The sequence below is a fragment of the Lissotriton helveticus genome, chromosome 6 (genome assembly GCF_964261635.1).
Source record: "Lissotriton helveticus chromosome 6, aLisHel1.1, whole genome shotgun sequence".
In the NCBI taxonomy this organism is placed as follows: domain Eukaryota; kingdom Metazoa; phylum Chordata; class Amphibia; order Caudata; family Salamandridae; genus Lissotriton; species Lissotriton helveticus.
In genome coordinates, this window is record NC_136067.1 from 1,675,925,986 (window position 1) to 1,675,950,518 (window position 24,533).

Genomic DNA, 24,533 nt, shown 5'->3' on the forward strand with positions numbered 1-24,533 from the left:
TGGCCAAACCACTTAATTTCCACATCTTGTAAATTGAGGTTAGGTAAATTCCTGCTTTCAACGTACCTTTGAGCCCAGTGAATATAACTATGTCCAACAATCCAGACAGAAAACATGGTGAGAGAAGGTTCTCCTGCAGTCAGATGAAGGGTGGCAATGAAATGGCAGTTGAAAAAATGAGAGTGTAAAATGAAAAAAAAACTGTGGAGTTTCTGTGTTCATGAAGCAGTAACAGTGATTGGTGGATTTTGATTGATGAAAACAGAAAGTTAGGGTGCACGGATGTGTTCTTTGAAAGATGTATTTTGAATGGTCAATAAAAAATCATTAAATGAAAGAATGCACTGGATATGCAGGTGCACTGAGAGTTCAGAGTTCAATTGCAACAAAGTTGTGTGAACTTGCAAACACCAGAAGTCTTCCAAGAGGTGGTTGCTATGCAAAATAGGCAGAAAGGGCAGAGGGGGGAAGGGTTTTCATTTGAAAAAAAGTGAGGGAAGAGTTTTGATTGGGTGACATGAGAAATATGTGTGAAGAATTACAGCATTTCTGTGCTTTTGATAGCTGCAGACTCTGGAGTGCATACCTTTTGCTCTGCTGAAGACAAATTGGTGTGTTTCTGAGACTGTTTTCAAACTCAAAGTATTTGCTAAGGTGAGAAAATATTTCTTTAATTTAGATAGAGAATAGTGTGCTTTAAGGAGAAAATTATGAATTATGTGGCGCAAATTGCTTGTAAATATGATCCCACATGTGCATGGAAAATTTAGATTTTGAATGTTTGTGTTACATAGCCATGTTAAAAGTGACCCAACCATGCTGGAAAGGCAATCAAAAAATGCTTTCATGTGTTTTAATGACATTTTAAGTCATTTTCCCATGTGCAGTGTTTTGAAATTATGATTTGAAAATCGTTTTTGGGGAAAAGGAATTGTTTTTAAATTCATGACAAGGACATAATGGTGTATGCTTCTTTATAAGGCAATTGACTGTCCCTGATGTTATTTTTCTCATTTTAGTGTAAGACCTTTCTCTGTGGCGCAAATTGCTTGTAAATATGCTCCCACATGTGCATGGAAAATTTTGATTTTGAATGTTTGTGTTACATAGCCATGTTAAAAGTGACCCAACCATGCTGGAAAGGCAATCAAAAAACGCTTTCATGTGTTTTAATGACATTTTAAGTCACTTTCCCATGTGCAGTGTTTTGAAATTATGATTTGAAAATCGTTTTTGGGGAAAAGGAATTGTTTTTAAATTCATGACAAGGACATAATGGTGTATGCTTCTTTATAAGGCAATTGACTGTCCCTGATGTTATTTTTCTCATTTTAGTGTAAGACCTTTCTCTGTGGCGCAAATTGCTTGTAAATATGCTCCCACATGTGCATGGAAAATTTTGTTTTTGAATGTTTGTGTTACATAGCCATGTTAAAAGTGACCCTACCATGCAGGAAAGCCAATCAAAAAACGCTTTTATGTGTCTTAAGGACATTTTAAGTAATTTTCCCATGTGTAGTGTTTTGAAGTTATGATTTGAAAATCGTTTTTGAGGTAAAGGAATGTTGTTAAAAATTATGTGCGCCATATGCCCCCAAATTTCTTTTTTAGGGGTGCAGCAGGGTGTTCTTGAGACACCCCTGCACCTTTGGAAAAAATTCCTAATTTGTGATGAGCAAATTGTTAATCGCAAATTGCACCTTCATTTATATGAGCCTCCTAGCCCATGGAAATGAATGGGTAATTTGCAATTAGCAATTTTCTCATCGCAAATTTGGAATGGTAAAGAATCGCTATTTATTCCTTAAAATTCGCTTTTTTGGAAATGCTAAATAGTTATATGATACATATGGCGGTTGATGTCTAACAAGATAAGAAGCTTATGGATTCATTTATGCTGACTGGCGCAATGAAGTAGACATCACTTACTTCATTGGTAGAGCTTTACATGTATTATCTCCTCTGTATTCTTCATCAAGCGTAACTTTAATCTGCAATCCTGAGTAGGCCTCACCTTAAACAAACCTTTGGATAGGCCACACCTTATTGTCATCCTGGATTAATCATTTAAAATGCTAGGGACAGATTTATGATAGGTGTATGCCTCTTTTCTGCCACTGTGCGTCACTTTTTTGATGCAGCGGCGGTGAAAAAGATTTGCTATGAGGCGACAACATTACAAATTGATGCATTTAGGCAGATATGTCATGGTGTAAAAAAAAACGTACCACATGAAACCGATGCAGCAGTGATGCAAAAGATGCACCATGTCGCAAGACAGGCCTCACTTGGGGCCATATGTATCAAGCTAATTAGCATTCGCAAAGATCAAAATTCTACGAATTTTGGCCTTTGCGAATGTTAATTAGACAAATGGTATGTATCAAACAAGTTTGATGCAAAATAAGGAGTAGCAAAATTTGCTATTCCTTATTTTGCAATTGCACTGAAGGATTTGCAAATTTTGTGACTACTTAAATGCAATGTATCAAACAAAAACTATGTAAAAAATGACATTAAGGATTTGGAAACTATTGTGGTAAATTGGTGGTAATTTGTGAATTCTTTTCAAAAACCTTTTTTTAAAAAAAACAAAAAGTGCCATATGACGCCAACACATGCCCTTAGGGCATGTATGTGTGCCATATGCCCCCAAATTTCTTTTTCAGGGGTGCAGCAGGGTGTTCTTGAGACACCCCTGCACCCTTGGAAAAATTCCTAATTTGTGATGAGCAAATTGCTAATCGCAAATTAAACCTTCATTCCTATGAGCCTCCTAGCCCATGGAAATGAATGGGTAACTTGCAATTAGCAATTTGCTCATCGCAAATTAGGAATGGTAAAGAATCGCTATTTATTCCTTAAAATTCGCTATTTAGGAAATGCAAAATAGTTTGATGATACATATGGCAGTTCATCTCTAACAAGATAAGAAGCTTAGGGATAGATTTATGATGACTGGCGCATCACCAGGGATGTGCCAGTCATCCTGCGCTGCTGTTCCGCCACCCATGGTGTGCTGCATTTACAATGCGGCGCAGCATGGGGCAAAAACGGCACAGATGTGTGACGCATCTGTGCCGTAAAGGTGGCGCATTGCTGGAGTTGTATCGCAAGTGCGATGCAGCTCCAGCAAGGCTCAGGGGTGCCCCATCTCCACAATGCTGCGTCAAGACCTATGCCAGCTTCAAGCAGGCACAGGGTTTTGACGCAGCTTTCTCCTATCTGATTGTAAATGCGGCACACCATGGGTGGCAGAGCAGTGGTGCACGTTAACTGGTGCATGCCTGGGGATGTGCTATTTAACATAAATCTGCCCCTTTACATTTAAGTATGTGCAGGGGACACAGAGTCGGTGAGGCTTATCCAAGGTTAAGAAGAGATGAGTCCTGTTCAGTGAAAAATTAGACATAGGCTTCACCTGCTCAGCATCGCTGGACATGGCTAAATAATAGCTGCAAAATGTTACTCTTGTTAAACAATTTTACTATTATAATCTCTGAGATTTGTCTCTTACCTTGCAACATCTCATTGTTGTTATCTTTCTTTAAAGATAAAGACAACCTCAACATGAGCGACAATCTGCAATCAGTTGATTTTGACCTCATCATTGAACTTGTAATTGAAACATCAGTGGATGTTGATCCTTTGGATGATTTAAATCCTGAGGATGAAGAAGAGCGTGATGAGGATGCAGATTTGTCCGAACTATATGATATAGGATGGGAAGCTGACCTGCTTGAGCCTTTGGAAATATAAACATTTATTTTTAAAATTTATAATTAATAAAAAGTAAAAAGGTAAACTGTTTAATTTAAAAATAAAGACACCTTCAAAAACAGGTTATGTGTAGTGTCTTCAATAAAATATTAAAATATGCTCATAAAATTAGATCAGATTCACATATAAAATAGCATAGGTAACATAAATATAAATGTCATTTCTTTTCTGGTATTTCTGTATTGTAATTTTGCCAACGACTAAAAAATCTTCTAATTAAAATGTCAAGTAGTGTGTTAAGTTTTTGATCACTGTTACTGATTTACTGTTTGGTAATAATGGTTAATAACATTTTTTATTATATTTTTCCACAGATTCAACTGCAGATCATTTCAAGATTTCATCATGCCTACAATAGAAAGACAGATAAAGGCTGCAAAACGTCAAAGACAGCAGGTGAAAAAAAAAACGCAGCAGTCCTCTAACAAAAAGATTTCTCAAGCCACGAAGAAAGCACCGGGTAAGAGCTCTAAATATTTCATAAGAAATATTTGTAGTAAAAAAAATATTACTACAGAAAATGTTTCAGTCCATAAAACGAGAAGGAAATCAAATGGAAAGGAAAGGACAATGAAAAATGTTACTGCTAGAGCAAGAGATAAATCTGTGCATGATAGTAGAAGGAAACAACAGTTTAGGGAGATTCGTAAACGAATGTTCCGGAACAGGATAATTGGCAATTTGTTAAAAAATATTAAGAAAGGTCAACAGAAACTAGTTTTTTATAAGAGAAACAAAAAAATTGAGAAAGTTATTGATCAGGCATTTGAAATTAAACGTAAGTTATTTATTTTGATAATCAATAGAATTAGGAAGCTAAACAAGGCAATTTTTGATTTCAAAAGAAATAGTAGATGGAAGAGAATAGTTAATCGTAGTAATTTTTGTGAAGTTTTTTCTGGAGAATGGATGCATAGTTCAAGCTGTGAGGCATTTTTTAATGAGGAGAGTTATTTCCAGGATAATGATTTGGTGCATGCAGTTGACACCAGTGGTCGTGCTTATGAAGTGAAAGATGGTTGTCCAGTTGAAAAAGAAAAACTTGTGACAACAGAGGCAGAAGAGGTGTTAGGTAATGAGGTTTTAGGAAGACGTGGTAAGGGTCCTGTGTACACCTGGAAGTGTAGTAGTATTTGCAGTGTGCGACAGGATTCCATCAATTTGCTTTGTGATTTTGTACGGTCATTTAATAAAAAAAGTTTGAAGCAGAAAATGATGTTGTTGCAAGAATTAGATCCTTGCAGAGTAAGAGAAGTGACAGGTTTGCATGGTCATTCACTGGCTTGTCTTTCCAGGAGAGTATGCCAGAGTGTTTTTCATCATTTCAGGATGCTAGCAGTGCATCATAACAAAGTGAGGAAATTAGTTAGAATGTTGTATTATGCTAAGAGTCCAGCAATTATGCTGAAACAATTATGCGCTGCTCTTTTGCATGGTTCTGAAATAGATGTGAAGAATATATGTGAAGAAATTGAGTTTTGTTACTTTGGAAGTAAAGAGGAGAATGTTGAAATTGAGCAAGAAGAAGAGGGTCATGTGGAAGATAGTGTACAGGTTTCCAGTACAGATAATTTCCAGAGGGAAATTGCGACGTTTGAGGTGAAATCAAGTGAGAGGCCTAATTTCACTTGTGTGTGTTGTCGACGCACTTATTATAAGAATCAGACTAAGTTAGTGGATTTATATGCAAAAAGTGAAAGGGAAAATAATAGTGAATGGAAGGATTTTGCAACATACTTGATGGTAGAAAATTGTTTTGATTTGGGATTGGATCAACGTGTGTGTACTTATTGTTGTTGCAAATTAAATCAAAACCAGATGCCTGCTAGAGCAGTTCATAATAATCTGGAATTGGTTGAGATTCCTTCTGAATTGAAGGATTTAAATACTTATGAATCTATTTTGATTCAAAGTATCCATCCCTTTCAGGCTATTGTAAGAATGGAGCCAAAGACAGGGAAATTGCCTCCATCAGATTTACAGAGAGGATTAAAGGGAAGAGTTGTTTATTTGCCTCTAGATTTGAAGAAAAACATTAACACAATTGGAGTAGAAAAAGTGGAAGAGGAACCTGTGGTTATCTTAGTTAATGGGGTTCCGACAAAGAATAAGAAAATATGGCAAGATTTAGTAGATGTTAGGAAAGTCAAAAAGGCAACATTGTATTTGAAAAAAAATAATAAATACTATAAGAATGTATATGTTGCAGAAGAGGAAGTAAGTGAGGAAGAGGATAGCGATTTGTGTGCTGGTCAAATTGAAAAAGTAGAACCCTCTACTAGTGAAGAAATATATGAACATTATAGTGTTCATCCTTTGCATTCCAAGGAAGTCATGGGGAATGCTATTGAGTTGTTTCAAATGAAACAAGCCAAAGGGAGTCCCATTAGTGTTTGGGAGGAAAGTTTGGAAGCTCGGTGTTTCCCACAGCTTTTTCCAACAGGTCAGGGAGGAAGATATGATGAGCGACCTCATCAAATTCCTGCTTCTGAATACCGGACTTTGCGATTGGATGCAGGAGATGCTAGGTTTCGACAATGCATTCCTTATTTGTTTCATCTCCTGTTTGAAAGCGATCTGTCTGGACTGTCATATGCAGTGAACCACATCTTGAAAAGTGGTATACACATGCAAAACATCTCGGCAAGTGACTTTATGGATAAAGTCAATGTCCAAGATAGTATTTTGGATTCTCACCTGATTAATCTCATGGCGTGTCAGCGTGGTACTAATGAGTACTGGTACCGTAGTCATGGTGATTTAAAATGTATGCTGAGGAACTTAGGTACTCCCACATGGTTCCTCACTCTGAGCTGTGCCGAGTATGGCTGGGAAGACTTACTTGAATTTCTACGAGAGGCAAATGCTAACGTAGATAACATCGAATTCAAGACACCCGGAGAACTGTGCTCTTTGGATCCAGTCAATGTATGTAGGTACTTCAATCAAAGATTTGAAGCTATGATGTCTTTCATCATGAATAAGAAGAATCCACCTCTTGGAGAGGTGTTGGATTTCTTCTGGAGAAAGGAGTACCAAGCAAGAGGTGCTCCTCATATACATATGTTGCTGTGGATCAAGGATGCACCTAAATTTGGAACGGATCCAGAAGACTCAGTGATGAGTTTCATCCAACAGTATTCTACGTGTGCTGTTCCAAACGCAAAGGAGAAGAAAAGCCTAAGAGAAAAAGTTCTGCGTTTCCAAAGCCATCGATGTGGAAAGTACTGCCGTCGTAAATTCCGAAACAAAGACAAGTTCTACACTAAATGTCGTTTCGGCTTTCCACGACCGGTGATTTCTAAAGGAAGAGTAAACAGTTTGATGTCTTCGCTGCGACACAATGTCATGAAGAAATCACCTAAAAACACTTACAATTTGAAGAGGAACGAAGAGTCCAAGTACATCAACGACTACAACCCGGTGATTTTGTCCATGTGGAATGCTAACATGGATATACAGTTTGTGGCTGATAACTGTATGGCTGTGGCTCGGTATGTGACGTCTTATATCACCAAAAAAGAGAAGACAGAATTGAAGGATATGTGGGAGGACATTTCCCATGAAAAGAGCCTCAGCAAGAAGTTGTACAGTTTCAGTCTGAAGATGTTGTCGCATCGAGAAATCGGAGCGTACGAATGTTCTGACCGGTTGTCTTCAGCAAGTCTCTATGCCAAGTCCAGGAGTATCGTTTGGGCGAGTCTTGGTCTTGCTGCAACGCGTAATCGAGTTCTCAAACCTGTGCGGGAAATTGAGTATTTGGCGGAAAAGGAGCCAAACAGTACCGACATTTTGAAGACAAACATGTTGGATACATATTATCCAAATCGAAGAAGTCACCTCGAGAATGTTTGTCTGTATGAGGTTCTGCAAAATTACATATTCAAGAGGAACATCAAAGAAGATACTGAGAAAGGAGTGTATGCTGTAATAGGAAGTGAGGGATGTCTGGTCAAGCAAAGAAAATGCCACTTGGTAAACCATCGAAAATTGAGTGGCGAATCTCCTGAAAAAAAGGAGTTTTTCTATTTAGCACTTTTGCAACTTTTCAAGCCTTGGCGTGCAGAAGAGGAACTGCTTGGAGATTTCCTCTGTTACGAAGACTCTTTCAATGCCGCCAAGGAGACCATAGAATGTCCTGCTTTTCCCAAAAATGTAGAAATGTTGAATGCGGAAATTGAGCAGGAAGCAACGATTGCAGCCGAGATTGCCAGAGACAGTTCTCAGGACAGTCAGAGTTCTGCTTCATTGAGTCAGGATCCACTAGGAGGACCTGTTATCGAAAATGAAGCTGCCACTGCTATGAATGAAGTGGAAAGAGCCATGGCACATGCTCAAGAGGATGCGGTTAACTTAGAAGAGTTGGAAAGACAACTCAACGTTGAGCAGAGGAAAATATATGACGAAGTTACCATGCAAATTGATCATGGATTAAGTCATGATAAGAAAGAGTGCTCATGTACGTCGTTGAAGCCTGTCCGACTGTACGTGAGTGGAGAAGCGGGAACTGGAAAAAGTTTCCTCATTAAAGCAATTTCATGCTATTTGCAGGAAAGGACAGAGTCATCGCTGTCTTGTGTTGTCACTGCTCCAACTGGACTGGCAGCACATAATATTAAAGGGATTACTTTACATCGTTTACTGATGCTGCCAGTGGAGCATGACAACAAATTACAATATCACAAGCTATCTGGAGATGCTTGTTTTGAAGTTTCAAGAATCTTGAGGAAAATGAAACTTCTTATCATTGACGAAGTAAGCATGGTTTCCAATGTCATGCTTGCCTTTGTGCATTTGAGAATGCAAGAAGTTCTCAAAACAGAGTATGATGTGTTATTTGGTGGCAAACACATCATTGTTTTCGGAGATCTTCTGCAGCTGACACCAGTGAAAGGGCAACCTGTGTTCAAAATGCTCACGCATGAAGATACCAGGAAGTGCCTAGGCAGCATTGGCAACGTCAATATATGGTTAAACTTCAATTATGCTGAACTGCATGAAAATATGCGTCAGGCGAAGGATGAAGTTTACAAGACTATTCTACAAGATGTTAGAATTGGAAAAGTGACCGAGCATGGGAAAGAAGCTTTACATGCACGATTACTGTCAAATTTATATCCAGAACAAGATGTTGTGCCTGAGAATATTTTTCAGAAAATTACTGAGAAGAAATCTGGAATATGTTTGATGCCAACTCTTGCAGAATGTGCCAAATTTAACAACAAAATGTTGCATTTAGAAAAGCAAGAGATTGTGAAACTGGAAGCTATTGATAGAGTAGAGCATATGGGATCAACAATTATTTTGTCTGAGAATCTGAAAACAAAATTGGATTCATTAGAGAAGAGTATATCTAAAACTGCAGGTTTTGAAAAGACTCTGAATGTGTGCTTGAACTGCCGTATAATTTTAAGAAGGAATTTGTCGTGTATTTCTATAGGTTCTGAATCGATCCCCCTATTCCTGACCCTATTCTGGTTAAACTACCTAGCTAGTTAACTAACAGTCAGCCCATGAGGCAAGAAATCCCCCATGATGCAGATACCGTTATCTGACGCAGTCACACTACGGCACAGGAACGTGTTATCTGATTAGGTCATAACGCTTGAGATCTAATCAGACAAGCGACATTCCTCCAGCCCCTGATAAGGCATACGACGTTCTCATAACAAATCAAACCTATGACAACCTGGATAATCCGTGCGGCCATTGTTTTGATTTCACAGAGAACTTTAGTAAAGAATGTGCTAACGAGCAAGTCGTATGACATCTTTATTGACGTACCTATGTCCATCCTTACGTCAATCCCGGCACCTTTAAGGTATAAATATTGCCGACCTTGCCCTATGCAAACACACGCGTGGTGACAAGACGGAGCAGCCATACTTGCCGAAGCCGAGAGCAGAAGCAGACCCCGCTGGCAGCAGCCCCGCCTTCCTGACGCGCTGAGAGACGCGCTGCTATCTCAAGCCGAGAGACCCAGCACCGGCGCTTCTGGGCAGCCCTCGCAGGCAGCCTGGAATATCGAGAGCAGAGAAAGAGATACCATTCCTCATTCATCCTAACTTCCAGGTACAGAACTGAATAACCCCTCACAGAGAATTCTTTAGTTATCCACTTGGCAAAAACAAACTTAACTTAAACTGTAACTTTCTATTCCCGCCCACGCATTAGACTTAGGTCAGGTACACGGGGTAGGCGTATTTAGAAACACCAGTTGAGTACGTTTAGTCAAATGTATATGTGTATGTAAATATATTTTAATCATTTTAAACATCATATGGCTCAGAAACCATATCAATGTTTTTACAGTATTATTTTTATACTATTGCTTTTAATGTATGCACTTTACTTAACTATAAGTATTGCAATAATATCGATCCATTTCTCTTGTACGAGAAAAGAGACTGATCAATAAATAACATCTTTTATTGAACACGCCCGTCTCTTCCTTTTCTCTACATTCTGATGAGACTAAGAATGCACGTACTGACTGAGTAAAATAATTGCCTTGTGCTCACACGACTCTTGAGATTGACTCTTGATTAGGGGAGAGCAAAGTTGTCATGTTCTATGGTTGTCAGAAACTAAATCCCTTCTTGTCTAATCAGGGAAGTTAATCCTTCCTTGAACATTCGAGAAAGTTTCTAGCGAACTCTGAGCTTAGCTGGCAAACCCAAAAATTAAGTCTAGTATCGACAGTAGTAGACCTAGTTAACGTCTGGCCTAGGCCTTTACTGCTGTAGGTACTATTCCAATGCGCAGAGCCTATTGGGAAAATAGGAGCTACACTACATGGCGCCCAACGCGTTTGGAAAGGGCGATAAAACTAACGTAAGACATTTAGAGTAACTCAGTTGTGCTTTCTCACTCAGACCCCTTTTCCCAAATACTCCAAAGACGTCTGGAGTGGGTGAAAGGTTATTATATCCTCCAAAACCTCGCAGGAGGGAACTCCTATGTATGGTTCTTGGTCTAGTCAACGTTGAAGGATAAAACAGTTCCAGAATATTGTGCATCTAATCTCTGTTTCCATAAAGAAACCTGATCTGCAAATAAACATAATACCATCCTGTCTGTAAAATGGCAGAGAGTGATGATGAAAGAGAGGCAATTAGATTAGCAACTGAAATAGCAGATGCTGATGCTACCATGCAAACAGCAGACCCGGATATAATACTCATCCAGGTCGCCAAAAGGAGATCTATAACCTTAAAACTTATAGAAAATGGACTGACACTTAGAGGTGGCACAGTCATATTCGTAATTGAGGCACACGAATATCGGCAGACAGAGGTATACTATACATGGATACATTTTCCAGCAGCAAATGCTGTAACAAAGTACTTCCACTATTACAAAGTAGAGGAACCTCCTGACATTTACACTCCTTTCGAGGAGGTGGAAGTACCACTCAAATTCCAAGAGCATTTGCTCTTATTTGATGGCGCCCTAATACATAACAATCACATTACAAGGCTCGGTCCTTTAGGAAGACCAGGAGCAACGTGGCCAGTCTTAGCCGGATACACACCACATCCAGACATCGAAAGAATGCCTGCAGCAGAGCTGTTAATACAGCTAAAACAACTACTAAAAATTCACAGACAATTAGTTCAGTATGTAATGCGGACTTCAACAATTCAGCCAGCGATTAAACTTCCACAGCTGACCCCTCACCAGGGGAACACAAATAAAATTACACCACAGAACATCCAATCCTGCCTAGGTAAAGTTCCAGCTAAACGGGAACAAATACCATTCTGGTTGGCACAGAAAATTACCCAAATAGAGGCGGTGTTTCCTGACACCACCCCGCTGGAAAAACACAGGATTCTGACTATATGTCTCCCAATGGGAATCGCACCACACATTGAGGACTGTGACACTTGGGGTACAGTCTTTGCTTCCATCTACACAAAAACGCACGGTGTTCCATCCATTTCGGTAATACCAGATGTGCTAAAACAAATTCAAGATGAATACGGTCCAGAACCTGCTTTAACTCTTGGTATGAAATTACTGAAAGACTTCAAGCAGGTCTCGGCTATATTATTAGCCAACATAAAAGGTGAAGCAGCAAACGTGGCGATCCGCCAGAGGTTAAAAGAGACAGATATAGCAGACCAACCAGCTGAAATTGCCAGAATCATAGAAAAATCCTATGAAGAACTAGGCAGAGATAGTCTAGGTGGAATACCAGTAAAACCGCAACTGACTACAAGTCCAGAAAAAATATTTTTTAATAATAATAATTCACCAAAAAAGAACTGGGATGGGAACAAACAATCCAATCCTAAAGAAAAGAAATTCCAGTCCAGAGGAAGGTCTCCTAGGCGAAGAGAGAAATCTCCAAACCCGAGACAAAGGTCACCCCAGAGTGACCCCTCTGGGAATAGATATAACCTTAGAAATAGGGATAATATTAAAAAACCTGATAGATATCAAGACATTGATACACGTCCCTCTCAATCTTTTCAGAATTCCTCGCAGAAATCGGAAAGAAGAGGACGATCAGAAGAGCACGCCAAGTCCAAAGACAAGGAACCTGCTCAACTGAAAAAGAAATTACAATTTCCAAAAAAGAAGGTAGCCAGTATCAAGGTAGTTAACAATGCCGAGAATACTGAGGACACAACTGAAAAACGGAGAGTGGGCTCAGACAATGCTAGACAGCGCAGCAGAGGTGAGCATAGCTCGCAAAGTCCTTATGAATCATCTGGAGACAGTGGAATACCTTCAAGTGGAAACTGCAGATACCAGAGTTAGCAAGCCCCACAAAATATACGAGATAACATTACGTATAGAGGGAGATAAGACTAGGAAAATTAGGGGACTATTTTGGGATAACCTCTCCAAAGGCTATGACATCCTTCTAGCTGAAAAAGACTGGCCACCAGAGTTTGTCAGGGAGTGCCCTCATGGCGAAGAAGTAATTATGCCTGCCTTCTCGAATCAAATACCGATTCATAAAAAATATACACTTGCTAGAAAGTGGGCAGTGGCCTTAGCACCTGCTTTATATAAAAATCATGTAGGATGGGATGAGGATTCTCCTCCTCACAAAGTCCAGTTAAAATCACAACCAACTGCACAAAGGCAGTACCCAATTAAGCAAGAAGCTAAAAAACAAGTAAATGAAATACTAGATCAGCTAGAATACCAGGGGGTGATTGAAACTTGCACCTCACAAATGAACAATCCTTTGTTTCCGGTCTCCAAACCAGACAATTCATACCGTCTAGTTTTGGATTACCGACACCTTAACACATGTTGCAAAACTTTTGCAGTGCAAAACTCACACAGTGCTGCACTAATGAATAACATAGTGCGCAAAAAATACAAAACAACCTTGGACATCTCCAATGGATTCTTTTGTCAAAACATAGCACCAGAGAGCAGATATTTAACTGCATTCTCAGTAAATGGCACTCAAAAACAATTCTGTCGGTTAGCCCAGGGGTACAAGAACAGCCCGGGGGTATTCTCAGCGAGAGTAACAGAATTACTACAACTATATGATGATGAAGCATTATCTTATGTCGATGACATTTACTTAACAGATGATGACTTGGAGACTCACTTGAAAAGAGTGAACACCATAATACTTGGTTTCGCTGCAGAGGGTTACAAATTCAACTTCAAAAAGTCCAGAATTGCCCATCTGACGGTCCTATTCTTAGGATATGAGCTATCAAGTGAAGGCAAAAGCCTGGCAGACAATTTCCTAGAGAAATGTGCCGTTATCCAAGCTCCTAAAACACTAAAAAACCTACAGTCAATTTTAGGCTTCGTATATTTTGGAAGAACATACATTGCAAATTACGCAGAAAGGGTGAAACCCCTTTACGATCTAATTAAACCAGACTTTAAAAGATCCAGTTGGACTCAAACACACACAGAAATTTTGAGATCCTTACAAACAGACATGCTAATTAAGACAAAATTAGAAACCCGTGATAATACACGCAACCTTGTGATCCGAGTCATCCCAGGGAGATGCGGATTCACATACCTGACCTCTAATGAGGGAGAAAAGGTACCAATTGCAATCAAATCACACTTGTACACAAAAGCTGAACAGAGATTCAGCAACAAAGGAAAAATTGTTCAAGCAGTTCAAACCGCAATAGCTAGAGAAGAAGGCATAGCTGACGGTAGACATATCACAGTCAGAACAGCTGAATCAGCCTTTGAGGCATTAACAACACCGTGTAATTTACCATCAACAACATTGGATCCAGAATGGATACAATGGGTGAATTCAATCACAACGGACAAAGTATACTACTACTTTGATCCAGAACTAGAAGAATTAAAAAATCTAAAATATGAAAAGACGTATCCTCTGCCAATCGACATTCTGCCTCTACGACATTACGCCTGTGTAATCTATACAGACGGACATGCTCAACCCTCCGTTTGGGGAGAACATGCATACAACCCCACATGTGAGATTACAAAAGAAGTGTGGCGCGGAGGTATATTAAAACCTCTATTAACAAAATCACACTCAGTAGTAACTAATTCAGAACTACAAACTGAAATAATAGCTTTGACAATGGCGCTAGATAATGCGGATCGCGAATTCCCGACGCTTATAGTGTCAGATTCATATTTCTGCGTCAAAGCATATAACAAGGATTTGCAGACATGGATTCAGAACGGTTACAAAGATGACACAGATGCACCAATAAAGCAGAGACTTCTCTGGGAACAAGTAGCTCTTTTGAAGAAAGAACTACCAAAGACTCACATGACTCACTCACTGAGTCATCAGCGTGATGGCGTTCACGTTGTAGGGAATTCATTGGCTGAAGCAGCCGCAGCGGCAGCCACTAAACCGGCTCCCGTAGATCGAAAAAAGCGTACATTAAAATACATTGACGGTGAAACATTGCTGGCGGTGAAAACGTCATCAAAAGGCGACTGCTCAGCGTTACCGATCAACTATCCACTCAATTATACATACATAATCGATGCAAACTCCGTCCCTTTTGCTCGAATCCCTGGAGTGGGGGATAGAGTGATTCCAAACATGGACAGGAGAAACTTGTTAATCGCAGACGCACACATGGGCGAGGGTCACAGACACCTTAAATTAAAAGATTCTCTGGAAGAATTACAATCACGGTACTGGTGGCCAGGCATGAGCCTGCACTACACCATGTTTGTAAAAAACTGCCCAAACTGCAACAGAGATCGCAGTGGGGAGAGAAGCAGTTTAATACCTCGTCGTATCAAGGCAGATAATATTACCAGCAAAAAGAATGGCTTGCGATTAACATATACAGGCTAGTTTCCACTTATAATGTAGATCCACAGCACTCGGCTGACGTCCGGACTGTTATACAAGATTTGCGAGTCTAAATGGCATATACGCTAAGAGCATGCTACGTTCGACCATTTCTTTCACTCAGGCAAACCAGCCTGGGGGGGAAACATGGCCAAATGAGCACAGCCCAGCGGGAATCTTCTCACTTCCTTCCTGAGGGTATGGGACGGTGTAAAGAAAAAACCAAGGCAGAAAGCAATCTATAATAGAAAGGATATTAGGTTCGGGAGCTGGGTGGGTCAAACATCTAATAAGTGTCCAACGTAGTCTAAATAACTTGCCAAGAAATTCTCTGAAGGGATTCAGTCCGTACGAATTATTATTCGGAACTAGGATGTTGATCTCTGACCTTGATAGTCAGACTTCAGTGGTAATAGAAAAAACCTTTGATGTCAAAGAACGTTTGGCTATTTTGCAGGACTTAAACAAAACAAGAAAAGACCTGAGCAACATACAGTTGAAACAACAGCCAACGACCACTGAAGAATCACCACCTGTCCCAGCAAGACCTGTCTGGATTCCAAAAGTCGGGGATCTAGTCAGGGAGAAGATCGCGGTAAAGAAGGAATTTGGGCCTTCTTACAGAAAAGCAGTTCCTGTCTTGTCTGTCAACGGGACAAGATCAGTTGTACTACCGCCACTTGCTGGAAAAAAGGAGAACCGAGTTGTATCCATCGACCTGGTAAAACCACAACATGTGGCCGATAACAAACAGTAGGCCAAGTGGACTCCCAATAAGTAGCAGAACACCAAGGTTTGCTACCAGTACAGAGGTCCTATCAAAGAGGCTCATCACATTTGAAACGCCTACAGAAGAACAACAAGGACTATGCAACAATGCAATAGAACTAAGACCTCTGAAAACCCAAATAAAAACATTTAGCAGAGACACACCAATCTACAATGAAGTTCCAAGTGAAAATACAAGAAACAAAAATCCTGAACCAATTGGAACAATTGACAGAACTGCATCTGGTTACTTCATCAACTTCGATGATTCCTCTGAAGGTTTCAGCGAACAAAAAACACAGCCATCATCAAAATCCTTTAAAGACAAAGCTAAGGAACTTTTGAAACAACTGAAAGAAACATATCTGGTTTCTCCATGGATTGAATTTTGGGTGGGTTTTGGTGCATTTATCCTCATACTTTGGCTCATCATGGTATTTACTTTGGGACGCTTCATTGAGGGAAAATATGCTAAAATGGACACAGCAAGTCAGAACATCAACTTGGTCCTCAAACCACACACATCTTCACACGTCGAGAAAAGAGAACTTTCTCCAGAACTTTCTTCAGCCAACTTCACAGCAATTCCAATACCTGGTGGGGTAGCCTGGGACAACACTGACTATGAAATTTATGGTCCGGTCGAGATCCTGAAATATCCACACCAAATCAAGATCTCTTTGAGTGATTTTGCAAAACCAAACTCATTTGCTGATGATTGGGACTTTGAAAGTATAAACAATATGATGTCTGACTTAGTAATGTCTGCTAAATTTACAAAACATGATTATTTGCAAGGTTCTACAAATTATGATAGTATGTATTGCTAATGCCCCTGGGCGCATCTTGCGCTCAGTGAACCAACAGCTTCTGCAGGTGCCCAGAATAAAAAAGGCCAGACAAGGGGGGCGAGCCCTGGCCCACCTGGGACCAAAGCTCTGGAATTCTCTGCCTCTTGAGATAAGGACTCTAACCAATCATCTGACCTTTCGTAAGATCTTGAAAACATATCTATTTCCCAGTAACTGATCTCTCTCTCTCTATATGCTCCATTGTCCTCCCTAATTAACATCTGAGAACTTATTCACTTGCAAAGCGCGGAGATACCCCTCCGGGGGTTTATTCTTGCGCTATAGAAGAATATAAAATAAAATAAATATAACCATTATGGTAACCATTTCTTGCACAAATCTGCACAACCTAGAAATGTTTTAAATTATAATCAATGGGAACATTGTGCTACACCTCCAAAAGGGAGCTCTAGAACCGTTTATGACAAATATTCATATTTTTCAGGTTTTAACATAACTAATGCTGAAACATTTTATTACAAATTGTCAAACAAGACAGGGATGAAAACCATGATAACCAACACAAAATTGATATATTCAGATTCATTCTTTGAAAAAATGAATACTTTTGGATTTGATTATTGGGACAAAAATGTTGATTTGAAAAGTGTTTGGGGTACAAAAGAATGGCAAGTACAGGGTTTAGAAGCTTTGTTTAGAGCCTGCATGATCCCAGAACAAATGATATTTTTAAATGACACTGTTCAACAAACCACCTGTCTTGGCTTAGCCAAAATCAAAGATTTAAATAACCTGTCTATCCCAAAGCCAACAATGTTTAGCAATAACTCTGATACAGATGAAGAAATAGACATAAACCATATACTTAACCAAAACAGAACACATCCTGATTGGAAACAATGGTTGATCTGGCCCACAGATACAAATAACTGTCAAGATAGATTCCTGAATAAAACACAGGGTTTCAAAATGAACAGGCCAGACCCTAGATATCCCCAAAGACATCACCCAGGGATAATAACAACCTACAGTGTGGGCAAATTATGCCTTCAATGGCTACAGACTTCCACACTGCCTGAAATTAAGCAACACCTAACTTTACTTACTGTTGGTGCTGACTTGCGTGATTTCATACTGGGACCACACAAACAGCGTCAAAAGCGTTTCATAGCAGCCTCTGTATATGCAGCATACAATGAGGCCTGGAAGGTTACTCAAATTGAAACAGCAGAAAGAATACGGGAAATTGACCGTATCAATTTGGAAAAATCACTTTCTGTAGTGGACAATGGGTTAATGACTCTGTCCTCCAGAATATTTTCATTGGACAGCATTGTGTCTTCAGCAATCGATATATTATCGCAAGACTTACTGTTATTACAACATGGTCAGTCACAATTGCGCTCTATTGTACAGCTTGGCTGGACGTTACAAAATCTGCGTTCAGGCTATGTGCCTTGGCGTTTAATCAACACAACGTCACTATTCCAAATCTTTAACCTTACTGATAGACAAATCGGTATGGCGCAGAAGGGTGCTGATTATACAATCTTGAGCATTGAAAAACTAGAAAGATTACCAATGACAATGTCAGAACGACCTGTCAGTGAATGGATAATCCACGGAATCATAAACATTCCAATCTCAACCTTCAGGTTTCAATACTGCCAAAAATATATACAGGCTGGCATGTACGAGAAATTGGGGAAGGGGTACCTTAAAACAACTTGGAACCTGCCCTATTCACATACATGTGTCAGTAACAAAGGACAGAAAGTGTTTCTTAGTGGCAACAATTGTGCTATGTCACTAAGCGGCACGCTTCTGTGTAACGGTATTAGTTTGCACGGAGCCTGTGAAGGGAATTCATACAACCTTTCATGTCACCAGCAAGGCGCACCTGCAACTGAAATAGAACCATTCTTTCAAAGACTCTATAATGGGAGTTACATTCTTATTGTAGACCGCAGATGTTGTAGTCTTATGCCCGGGACTCCTTATCTCGTCACAACGACGGCGAAGGTCAAGTGCTGTGGACGTTCTTTATTCCCCAGCTCCTTTCCAGACAGGGAGGCAAGGGCATGGCCCGGTTTGAAAATTACTTCTATTCGAATAGATACTTTAAGCAGAATGAAAACAGTGCTTCTTCAGACGCCTACAAGGCTCACGTCATCTAAAGAAACGTATGATCTACAAGTCGCAAGGACGACTGCAGAGATACATACATTATTATCAACTAATTCCCCCGTACATTTCGCGGAAATCCTAAGCGAAATCTTAAATATTTCTGATACCACAGGGGTCTCAAAGGTATTTAAGACAGTATTTTCGATGGCATTAACACCATTCAAAGCCATACTGGGTATTTTTCCAGATTTCGTCCATTCGATTTTTGGCGGACTTCCCCTGATCCTAGGACTAATTGCAGGAATCCTATTCCTAGTCCTTATTTTTCGTTATGGCAACCCATGTCACAGATCAAACTCTCGCGACAATGGAAGATACGATCCTAGCCATTGGATACCGGGACCGGATATCAAAAATCCTGGGACTCTCCCGGCTTAGAGACCTAAACATGACTTGGTTTCTATCATTTCGACCAATGTGGCAAAGGTGTGTTTTACCTGTACTAAGGTGTCTGCTATGCGGAGAAGAATGCGTGTTAGACACCTGTCTGACGCTACAATCGGATGCGCCGGTGGATGCAGATACACTGTTGGTTCCTACCAAGGTTCACGCTTTGTGCTGCCCTCAAAGGCTGCCAATTCTGATGACGGCATTCCTGGAATCTTCACCACTACGATTGAGGAGTAGTGAAGTTCAAGATGAAAGCAGCATCGAACAGGTACGACCTTCTGTCAGCAATGCAAATCAGAATGTCAATGGAGACAATCATGCGCATGAATGCATGGTTACCCCTATTTCCGACTTAGTGGAACTTTCCCATGAAGCTGTTGACAGTTTTTTCGAAAGCCTGAATGATATGATGTTCTCTCCGGAACAGAAATAGAGACTTTTGAGTAAACTCGCACACGGCGTTCCCTGAATTCGGCCTTCAACATTAAAAATAAAGTCACATGAACAATTACAATCCAGTTCGCGGACAGCAACTTTTTTCAGCAAGCCCTTAAAAAAATTTTCTATATATTTTTTCCCCGGGACACTGATCTTCTGCTTAAAGTAAGAAACTATTCCTAGAGAACTAAGATTTCTATTTTTAGATACTTTATAGACTTTATATAGACTTTAGCTGCCCGCTGGTATGTTCACAAATATTTTATTATGTGATGAAATGGTCTCGAACTTCCTTTCTGTATAGCTATATTAAGAGCCATTTCATGTGTATTTCTCATATACCAAAAAGCAATAATGCATAACAATGCGTGTTTAATTTTGCATTTAATTCATAGCTTAAGTGCATACAATATATATGACTGCAATTTTTCAGTATATTTGAAAATTTCAAAATGCATTTATGTATTTTGGGGTGGTAAGGTATACACTATACTCTATAGTATGTTGTACTATGTTATACTATGCATAGATTAGTAGATATGACCATAGTTAGCGTGGAGTGGGTGTCGTGTATTTCTATAGGTTCTGAATCGATCCCCCTATTCCTGACCCTATTCTGGTTAAACTACCTAGCTAGTTAACTAACAGTCAGCCCATGAGGCAAGAAATCCCCCATGATGCAGATACCGTTATCTGACGCAGTCACACTACGGCACAGGAACGTGTTATCTGATTAGGTCATAACGCTTGAGATCTAATTACACAAGCGACATTCCTCCAGCCCCTGATAAGGCATACGACGTTCTCATAACAAATCAAACCTATGACAACCTGGATAATCCGTGCGGCCATTGTTTTGATTTCACAGAGAACTTTAGTAAAGAATGTGCTAACGAGCAAGTCGTATGACATCTTTATTGACGTACCTATGTCCATCCTTACGTCAATCCCGGCACCTTTAAGGTATAAATATTGCCGACCTTGCCCTATGCAAACACACGCGTGGTGACAAGACGGAGCAGCCATACTTGCCGAAGCCGAGAGCAGAAGCAGACCCCGCTGGCAGCAGCCCCGCCTTCCTGACGCGCTGAGAGACGCGCTGCTATCTCAAGCCGAGAGACCCAGCACCGGCGCTTCTGGGCAGCCCTCGCAGGCAGCCTGGAATATCGAGAGCAGAGAAAGAGATACCATTCCTCATTCATCCTAACTTCCAGGTACAGAACTGAATAACCCCTCACAGAGAATTCTTTAGTTATCCACTTGGCAAAAACAAACTTAACTTAAACTGTAACTTTCTATTCCCGCCCACGCATTAGACTTAGGTCAGGTACACGGGGTAGGCGTATTTAGAAACACCAGTTGAGTACGTTTAGTCAAATGTATATGTGTATGTAAATATATTTTAATCATTTTAAACATCATATGGCTCAGAAACCATATCAATGTTTTTACAGTATTATTTTTATACTATTGCTTTTAATGTATGCACTTTACTTAACTATAAGTATTGCAATAATATCGATCCATTTCTCTTGTACGAGAAAAGAGACTGATCAATAAATAACATCTTTTATTGAACACGCCCGTCTCTTCCTTTTCTCTACATTCTGATGAGACTAAGAATGCACGTACTGACTGAGTAAAATAATTGCCTTGTGCTCACACGACTCTTGAGATTGACTCTTGATTAGGGGAGAGCAAAGTTGTCATGTTCTATGGTTGTCAGAAACTAAATCCCTTCTTGTCTAATCAGGGAAGTTAATCCTTCCTTGAACATTCGAGAAAGTTTCTAGCGAACTCTGAGCTTAGCTGGCAAACCCAAAAATTAAGTCTAGTATCGACAGTAGTAGACCTAGTTAACGTCTGGCCTAGGCCTTTACTGCTGTAGGTACTATTCCAATGCGCAGAGCCTATTGGGAAAATAGGAGCTACACTACACTACTGAAAGAGGTCTGGTAAATGGATCAATGGGTAATGTTGTTGATTTTGTAAAATACAGAAATAGAGATGGAATTGAATTTTTAAAAATTAAATTTGATGGCATTGAGGAAGTACAGCTAATTGCTCGTTGTTCTGCTAGATTTTTGCTTGTAAAAGACTTATATGTTCGCCGTAAGCAGTTTCCTGTTTGCTTGGCATATGCAGTGACAATCCATAAATCGCAAGGTTTAAGTGTAGACAGTGCATTGGTGAATATTGGCAGTTCTGTGTTCAAGGAGGGTATGGCATATGTGGCATTGTCACGAGTTAGAACTTTATCGGGATTGTACTTGATTGAGTGTGATGTCACAAACATTTGTGCGGATCTAGATTGTGTTAAGGAATACAATAGGTTAAGAAGAGAGTATGTGCCACATTTGCCTCAGTATCCTTTGTTTGAGAAACGTGTGGTAGGCCGGAAACGAAGAAATGAGAACAATACTGGGGAGGTTGTAGCAAAAAGACAAAAAGTCAATGAACCTAAAATTACAAGCAGAAACAAAAAGGATTCTGTTGAAGATGTTGTTGGTTTTCAGTTTGAAAACAGTTCTGGTGTCAACTGCTATGCTAATGTAGTGATTAATGTTTTGTTTTCTCTAAAAAATGTAAAAGATGAGATTGTGGTCAATTCTGATCAAAGATTTTGCAGTTTGTTAAATTCTGTGTTAGAGAAATGTACCACTGATAGAAGAAACATAGAAAGTGTGTCTGAAATTCGAAATCTGTTAGACAGATGTTCAGGCCAAACACAATTCTCTCAAAATATTCAGCAAGATTGTCAGGAGTTTTTAATGTGTATGCTTGATGTATTACATGCTGAAGGTGTAGATGTAGATCAGCTGTTTGGGCTTTCTTATCAATGGCAGCATGACTGCGAGAACTGTATGGTATCAAGTACTACTAGTGTAGACTCAGAAAGATTTATATATTTAACTTTGCCAGACAGTAAATCAGTCTCCTTTAATAAGCTAGTAAAAGCAGCTGATCACAACATGGAGTGTAGCCAATGTAAATCTGAAATGACGTCCACATTATTTATACGAACATATGGCCAGTACGTCATTTTAATGTTCCAACGATGTAGGCCTGATGGAACAAAATTGACAACTTTAATTAAAAATTTTGTAGCTTCGCAGTTGTCAATATCAGGAAGGACTTTTGTAACTGCAGCAATTATATATCATGACGGCCCTTCAATAACATCAGGACATTACACAGCTTATTTAAAGTCTAGAAATGGCTGGTCATTCTGCAATGATTCTGTTTTAATTTTCAAAAAAAAATTGCCGTATGACCTTAAAAACTCTTACCTGGTGTTTTTAAAACCAAAATTTTAGGGAAATAATCTCGGGATGTGCTCTGTGGAATTTCAAGAAGTTCTAATGGCTCCTACACAATTTGGCCTTGAGGATAAGTGTAGTTCAGAGACATAACTTCTAACCATAAGACTGGACATCATGGAGAAATAAGTGCACTTTGAATGAGTTCAGAAAAACTGTTTCTTTTTATAAGCTAATTGAAGCAGCCAATCAAAACATGGAGTAGAGGGAATGTAAGTCTGCAATGCTGTCTACTGTTTTACATTGCTTTGTGATTAAAAGTGATGTAGAGAATTAAATAATTGTAGTAGTCATAGAGTTAGTGTAAGTCTGCTTCATAGTAAGCAGTATCAGTGTCATAGGAAATGTAGAACATGACTGAGCAAGAAGGGGAAGATATTACTATTCCAGGATTGTGAAAATGATCTTCAACATTTTAATTCTGAAAGTTGCGGAAATGCGAAAAGACGGGATTGGCTAACAAGAAATCCAAGAGTTATACATGGCTCTGACAAGATTTGGCCTTGTGGAATCTTGTGGTAGAGAGCAAGAAGTCATTTATTGTATGTAACATGTTTTTAAAAACGATGGAGATTTTCTTTCAGAAAGTGGCGGGCTGAAAGTAATAACAGCACAACAGAGTGTAAGCTGTTCATAGGACATCCTTGGACGTCATGGAAAGTAAGTTAACTTTAAGGAGTTCTGAATTTTGATTTCTGATGTTGTATGGGTTTTTTAAACACAATCATTTTGATTGTGTTTTTTTTTCCCCGCTGTTACATGATGAATACCTTCAAGTCACTGTTTTTAGTGAATTTTGATACATTCTGAGAACAGCAAAAATAAACCATTTAACATGTATAATTAATTCTGTACTGTTTGCATTTATGATGTATATGTAGAACTGTGTAGGAGGCATGGAGAAGGTGAGGCTTCTGTAAGTGTCAAAGTTGTTGCATGCAGTGCTGCACTTCTGCGTATTCTTTCATATGCTAGACTACATCTGCACAATGAGATACCTAAGCAAAGGAAACACAAGTGATGTGATTGTGAAATGAGCAAAATAAATTGCATGTATTTCAATTACATCACCTGTGTTTCCTATCATTACGAATCACATTGTGCAGATCAAGTTTAGGTCTGTCCAGGGAAACATAGGAGGTTTGGACTTTGTTGAAGATTGCAGTGGACATGACTCACTTCATTGGTAGACCTTCACATGTATTATGTCCTCTATTCTCTTCAACAACTCGAAATTTCATCTGCAACCCTGAGTAGGCCTCACCTGAAACAAAACTCTGGATAGTAGACATCTTATTGGCATCCTGAAGCAATTATTTAAAATTTTAGTGTCTTGCAACACTTTTCTGAAACAACAGCAATGCAAAATATGCACCATGTTTTAAGATAGGCCTCACTTCATCTGCATCAAGATAGTGTTAGTTTAAAATGTATATCTTTAGGACTGTGTAGCTTCTGTAAGTGTCAAAGTTGTTGAAAAACTGTTTGTCCTTCAATCTTTGCCCTTGTCTTTTGTAATTTTTTAATACATGTTTTTATATT